Raw genomic sequence first — 7,660 nt, forward strand, 5'->3', positions numbered from 1 at the left:
AAACATTCTACCAGAAAAAGAGAATAAATTCAGCAGTGTGGCAGAAAACAGAACCATCTTGCACAACTTGCTTTTCTATATAACGAGACACAAAATAGGAAATGATAGACACATTCCCATTCATAATAACCCCAAAGAAAATAAAATATCTCAGAGTAGATCTAATCATGGAAGTGAAGGACTTTAATAATGAAAACTTTAAACCTCTGGGGGGGGGAGGAGGAGATTAAATAAATCAAAATAAACTACCAACTAAAGAGTACACCTAGAGAGACCCATAGCTCCAACTACATATGTAGCAGAGGATGGCCTTATCTGACATCAATGGGAGGAGAGGCCCTTGGTCCTGTGAAGGCTCAATACCTCAGTGTAGGGGAATGTCTGGGTGAGGAGATGGGAGGGAATGAGTGGGTGTGGGAATACTCTCATAGAGGCAGGGGAGGGGGGGAGGGACAGGGAATTCCAGAGGGAGACCAGGAAAGGGAATACCATTTGAAATGTAAATAAAGAAAATATCAAAAAAAAAAAATTAAATGCACAGTCTATACATATGGATTGGTAGAATTAATGCTATTAATGTAACCATTTTACCAAAAGCTTTTTACAAATGCAAAACAATCCCAATCAAATTCCTATCTTATCCATACAGAAATAGGGAAAAATTCTAAAATATACAGAAAACCACAAAAGACTATCTGGTCATAAAAAACAATGTTGGAAAAATTACCATTCCAGATCTTAAAATATATCATAGAATCACAGTAATAAAAATAATAGGGTGCTGCCAAACAAACAAAAGACACAGACAAATGGAGTAAAATTAAAGACCCAAATATCTTCAATCACTTCAGTCACTTAATACTTGACAAAGATGCCAAAAGTATAAGCTGGGGGAAAGACAGCATCTTCAACAAATGACACTGTAAAAACTGGTTATCCATTTGTAGAGGAACAAGCTTAGGTTCTTATCTATTACTTTGTGCAAAAACTAACTCCAGATGGATCAAAGGCCTAGACATGAAACATAAGACGCTGACACTGCTAAAAAAATAAAAGTCGAAAAGCACCCCACAGGATACTGGTGTGTGCGTAAAGGGCTTTCTGAACTGGGCTCCACTGGCTCAAGAATTAGTGCCAACAATCAACAGGTGGGACTTCATAAACCTAAAATGCTACTACGCACCTAAGAAATAATCTTCCTGGTGAAAACAGAAAACACAGTGCACAGAATGGAAAAGTATCTTTGTCATGTATACATCTGACAGAGTATTCGGAGTTAGAACTAAAAAAAATTCAATAAAATAATTACTGATTCAAAAATAATATGTCTGCAACCTGGCAGAGGTTTCTTGAAGGAAGAGAAAGAATGGCCAAGAAATAATCTAAACAAACACAAAGAAATACTTCATCATCTCTGGCAATTAGGAACATGCAATTTAAAACAACTTTGACAAGCCCACCATGGAATCAGTCTTCTTCCAGTACACCTTTGTCTCAGCTGTCAGTTCCCACAAGCACTACATGGAACATGCAGGCCACTCCAACCAAGGAATCAGGTAGACTTCATTCCTCTTCCTCGCCCTCCAATTCCATCCCCCAGTCACACCCCAGCTTTGTAGCAGATCACATACTGTGCTCTCTCCTTCCTCTTTGCCCTAATCTCAGGAATCTACACAGATCCTGGTGGCACACACAGATGTCCTCCCTCCTGTCAACTTTTTCAGCTACCCCTGTCTAGTCCATCCCCATTCCTTGGTATCAGATTCCAATACACAGAAAGACATTATACTGGACCCCCAGTGACTACATCTGGTAGGACCTCAAAAGCATGCCCTACCAGACAACTCATAGTCACCAAATACTCCTAAGAATAAGAGAAGGCAAAAGGAACCAAGACCAAGAAACAACACTCACCTAGAAAAACCCCACAAGACCAGATATCAATATCCAGAATTACAATCATTCCTAACTGAGATACCTAGACACAGGCATAAAAACACAATAACACTAGTACAATGTGTCCTCACCATAATCCAATAATCACACTACACATTTCTTCCTCTACCTCCCGAGCCTTCTCTAAGCAGCCTGTTATGCCCTTGGGAAGGAAAAAGTAGCTCCCCATCTAGTCAAGCTCAGGAGAAAGAGGAAGTTTTATTCCTTACTGTTTCCATGGTTTATGTATGCATTTAAACCAATGAATTATAAAATTGAAAAATCCACCACTCCCTGAAAAGAATAGAAATACTAACCCTGGATTAGACAGAAGGATCCCTGCTTTATAAAAACCCCTGGATAAAATGGATTTTTCTTTGTATCTAACACTGACCAAGGTAATGAGACTTTTGGGCAATTTTAACGGGCCTGGCAAATATTTAATCTGCCAAGGATTAAAGTTACTAAAAATTATTGCTTTTGTTATTCAGGAAGTCCCTGATATTAAGACAATAATGTTAGAAGTTAAAAGGATTTAAAATATAAATAGGTTCCAATTATTAGAGATTACTTAAAAGGTTCACAATATACAAGAAATTCCAAGGAGGGAAGCTGGAGCAGGAGGAGAGAGGTTCCCTGTCCTTCTTTCCCAGGCACTGAGACCCTAAAAGAGGCCACTGACTTGTCTGTCCAAAAGGCTTGACCATGTTTTGGTCAGTTGGCTGACTTGTTTGAGCAGTTGCCACAAAAGTTTACCCTAATAACAAAAAAGCTTACAAAGTGTCATCAAACCAGGAATGGTTGCTAACACACCACTGTGTAGTGGCCTTTCTGATAAAGACCTCAGAGAGATAGATGTGTAGCACTCAGATAACTCATTGTCACAGCAAAGACCCTGTCCCCCTAGTTCTAGTCAGCAGAAACTTGCAGCTCGGATCATCCAGACAGGAGATGGCAATATGAAAGCATCTGTAGCCATGATGAAAGATGGATTCAGCTCTCATGTCAAACATACCCCAGGTCCCTGCTACTGTTTTTGTTGCTGCTGCTGCTGCTGCTGCCACCTCTGCAACTGTTGCTGCTGCTCTGGGGAGACCAGACTGGACCTTTCCAGCCTCTATCCACACTTCTGATCTCCACTTTACCTGGAAGTGGCAAATGCACTCCAACCCAGCAGACCTGTCCTAATAGGTGTCCCACTACAAGAACCAGAGAGAGAGTGTACAGTGGTGGGAGGGGTTTTGTTCAGGATAAAATTAGGTATGTAGTTGTTACCTTGCACAGGACTATATGGACCCATTTCTTGGCTGAGGGACTTTAGCACAAAGGACTGAGCTCCTAGCATTAACCTGTGAACTTCACTGAAGGAAAGGTAAAGCACCTGACTGTGCATTTTCCATGGGTCATGTCCATGGGGCCCTCTAGAGAGAGAGAAAGAATGTTCAGCCAGATAGAAAAATAAAAAGGAAGAATATCCAGAGGCCCAAGGGTACAAGGCAGCAGACTTATCCCACGAGAATGTCCTATATTCAACCAGTGGGGCCTCTTCAAATCTTGGTCACTCTTCCTGAACTTAAAATGCTCCAGAGCCCACCCTCTTCAAATGGAAGCAAGTGGAGAAAATGAGATGCTGAACTGGAGGTAAATGGATGACAAGAGACACATATTCCCTGCCATTTTTGGAAGACAGTCACCAAACTCCACCAGGCAACTGAAACTACTGAGTTACACAGACCCAAATTATCCATAGATTTTGATTGCTCCTATCACTGAGGTCTTACAATGGCCCAAAATTCATGGCCAATGTTTCCCTAAATCTGACAAAGGTCTTAAATGTTAATTAAAAACTACAACCTGCCTATTGGTCACACATCTTAGGACAGGTAAAAATGATAATATGTCTTTGAGACTGGTGAAAATTGGATCAACCTATATTTTGCCCTCCTAGAGGGCACATGCACCTCATATTGACTTCATAAGACAAAAATTACTAACAATTCCCTCCTCAAGTCCTTATAGGTGACTCAAGAGACTGTATCCTAGGCTGTCTCTGAGCCTGTCCATAACTTTTAACCTTACCTAGGTAAAGAAAATCCCAACCTGGAACAACAATGAGGCTTGTTGATGTCACCGGTGGATCTACTACCCCTGGCAGAGAAGGCTATAGAAGATTATGACAAATGGCTCATCACCAACTCTTCCAACCTCCTAAAGATAAAACTGACAGAGATCCTATAATTGTGGTTGTCCTATTTTATTTCTTTGTCTCCCCATGAGAAAAGGCTGAAATCCCCATAAGCAAAGACCTTAGGTATAGACATTAAAAAAGACTGGAACTGAGGGACACAGGCCTGATGAGACTGCGCTGTGAGTAGCCAAAGCAGAGAGAGGGGTAGGCCGAGCATGCGGAAAACGTGGCCCTCCGGTTGGTTCAGGGGAGCAGGAACTCTGCCATAGGGACTTGGTATCCTCTCAGAAAGCCATTGCACGCAGACCAAACACTCAGGCCATTTGTCACCGTGAACAGAGGAGATCCAGGGACACAGGCCTGGCAAGACTGCACTACGAGTAGCCAAAGTGCAGAGAGGTCTAGGACGAGCACGAGAAAAACGTGGTCCTCTGGTTCAGTGGAGCCGGAACTCTGGCATTGGGACTTGGGATATGCCCAAAAAGCTCTGGCTCAAAGTCTAGACACACAGGCCCACAGTAAGGCACAAGCCCTTGTCAGTGGGAGCCAGGGTTTGCCCAGGAAAGGCAGTGGTTGAAGTTCAACTTTACAGACCATCTTACACCTAGACTAGAGAGGAGTCTGACACATAGGCCCAGGGAGAGGAAATTGGGAGTCCTTAGAGAGCAGAAAGCACTTTGCTATTGAGAAAAGGGTCTGTAGTGGCCTAGAGAAAGAGCCAGGTCCCTGCCAGTAGTACTCAGGACCTGTGGGCATAGGGCTGAGCTACCAGAACAGCCTCACAAGAGCTTCCACATCTGAGCCCACAAGGACAAGAATGAGTCACTGATAACAGAACTCACTGTTTGCCCACCAAAAGCCAAACACTCAGGATCAGTTTTCTTCAGGAATCCTCGGGACCTGAGGTAAACAGGAAAGACAGGTACCAATCACTGACAACAAGCCCACTTATAATCACAGACAACAAAATGACAAGAGGAAAGCGAAAGAACTTAAACAATGGAAACCAATCCAACCTGGCAACATCAGAACCCAGCTCAGTTGATGATGGAGATCTTTGAGAAGAGCATGAATAACTCACTTAAACAAGAACAGGAGGACAACCATAAACAAATAGAAGCTTTTAAAGAGGAAACACGAATAACACTCAGAGAAATCAAAGAACAAGAGGAAAGCAAAATGAAAGAGATGAAGGAATTAAAAATGGAAATAGAAACAATAAAGAAAACACTAAAAGAAACAACCCTGGAGGTGGAAAACCAAAAAAAAAAAAAAAAAAAAAAAAAATCAGGATCCACAGATGCAAGCATCTGCAACAGACTACAAGAGATGGAAGAGAGAATGAATCATCTCAGGGGCTGAAAACAACATTGAAAACATAAACAAAACAGTCTGATAAGATACAAAAGCCAAATGGCAGCACTTCCCACTGCAGCAGGGGAGTGGGCAGAGAGTGGAGGGTACAGTGACCCAGCACCTCAAGGACAGGCACAAGTGGTTCTGCGCTATCCCCACCTCCCATGTTTATAAGTTGGACAGGAGTAGAAATATACCTACCTTCCCTTGGAGGTCTGTAACATAGCTGCTGGGCAGAGACGTATAAAAACATTAACAGACAATCAGACCGCAACTGTGATCAGAGCAACTGCCAGGTCAGCACCCGATCAGCAAGAGGAGATCAGCAAATTGATGTGGAGTGCAAGTGTCAATACAGACCCGTACGTTCCTGAATTTGGAATCCTGGTGAAAGATGAGATGACAGATGTGACTGGGCGAGTTCTGCAGCCGCCCTCCATCCTCTATGGGGGCAGGAACAAAGCCATTGCCACCCCTGTCCAGGATGTGTAGGCCATGAGAAACAAGCAGTTCCACACGGGTATGGAGATCAAGGTGTGGGCGGGCCCCTGTTTCACCCCCCAGCACCAGTGTACAGAAGTCCATCTCAAGTCCTTCACAGAGCAACTGAGGAAGATCTCCAGAGATGCTGTGCTGCCTATCCAGGGTCAGCCTTGCATCTGTAAATATGCACAGGGGCAGACAGTATGGAACCCATGTTCTGACACCTGAAGCACATACGCCAGTCTCCAAGTGGTGATCGTCACCCTGCCTGGTAAAACTCCTGTATATGCGGAAGTCACGTGTGTGGGAGACATAGCACTGGGGACGGCCACACAGTGAATCCGAATGAAGAATGTGCAGAGGACCACACCACAGACTTTCCCATCTTTGCTTAAAGACCAGTGTCAAACTGGGAGGCATCAACAACATCCTGCTATCACAGGGTAGGCCTTCTGTGTTCCAGCAACCTGTCATCTTCCTGGGAGCTGATGTCACCCACCCACCAGCTGGGGTGGGAAGAAACCTTCGATTGTTGCCATCGTGGGCAGCATAGACACACACCCCAACTGCTCCTGTGCCACCATGCGTGTACAACAGCACCGACAGGAGATCATCCAGGACCTGGCTGCTATGGTGTAAGAGCTGTTCATTCACTTCTACAAATCCACACGCTTCAAGCCCACCCGCATCATCTTCTACCGAGACAGCGCCTCCGAGGGCCAGTTCCAGAAGGTTCTCCATCTGAGATGGCTCCTAGCCATCAGAGAAGTCTGCATAAAGCTGGAGAAGGATTATCAGCCAGGGATCACGTTCACTGTGGTTCAGAAGCGGCACCACACACGCCTCTTCTGCACAAACAAGAATGAGCAGGTTGGAAAGAGTGGGAATATTCTGGCAGGCTCAACCGTAGACACGGAGATCACCCACCCGAGTTTGACTTCTATCTGTGCAGTCACGCTGGCATCCAGGGGGACAAGTTGTCCTTCCCACTACCTCGTGCTTTGGGATGACAATCGTTTTTCTTCTGATGAGCTGCAGATTCTGACCCACCATCTGTGTCACACTTATGTGCGCTGCACACGCTCTGTGTCAATACGACGCCAGCTTACTATGCTCACCTGATGGCCTTCTGAGCCAGGTACCACCTAGTGGATAAAGAACATGACAGCGCTGAAGGAAGTCATTCTTCTGGGCAGAACAATGGGCGAGATTGCCAAGTGCTGGCCAAGGCGGTCCAGGTACACCAGGACACACTGCGCAACATGTACTTTGCTTGGCATGTTGTATTGTTTAATGATTGTGTACCAAGTTGGATTCACATGAGACCAGCTACTCTCAGACCAACAGATGCCTAGCCCTTCCGTGGCATTGAACATGAGACGTCTTTGGTTTTACTAGATCCTCCATTTTCTAGGATGTCTTTTATCCCAGATTTCAGACTTGGATTTTGAGCTACAGGCCTGTATGAGACCCCACTGTAGGAAACGTAATTTGCCAAACCTATAAGCTGCTCACCAAGAGTCCCGTTTCCTACAAGCAAAAAAAAAAAAAAAAAAAAAAAAAACAAAACAACAACAAAATGTCCTAAAACCAGTCTATGAACTCTCAGGGATTTTAAAACATTTTATTTGGTCATTCGATTTATTTGTCTATAACTCCTGATTCTAAATGAAATTGATGGGCTCAAACTAGCTGTGG

At 44.1% G+C, this 7,660-nt stretch overlaps 1 pseudogene across 1 annotated transcript; it reads left to right on the top strand.

Annotated features, from left to right (window-relative positions):
* The first annotated feature begins 4,338 nt into the window (after positions 1 to 4,338).
* Positions 4,339 to 7,317, top strand: LOC308420074 (protein argonaute-2-like; annotated as a pseudogene). Its single transcript has 2 exons — positions 4,339 to 4,360; positions 5,533 to 7,317. The product of its transcript is annotated as a protein argonaute-2-like (transcript).
* The last annotated feature ends 343 nt before the right edge of the window (positions 7,318 to 7,660 follow it).

Source organism: Micromys minutus (genome assembly GCF_963924665.1).
Source record: "Micromys minutus genome assembly, chromosome: 4".
Classification (NCBI taxonomy): domain Eukaryota; kingdom Metazoa; phylum Chordata; class Mammalia; order Rodentia; family Muridae; genus Micromys; species Micromys minutus.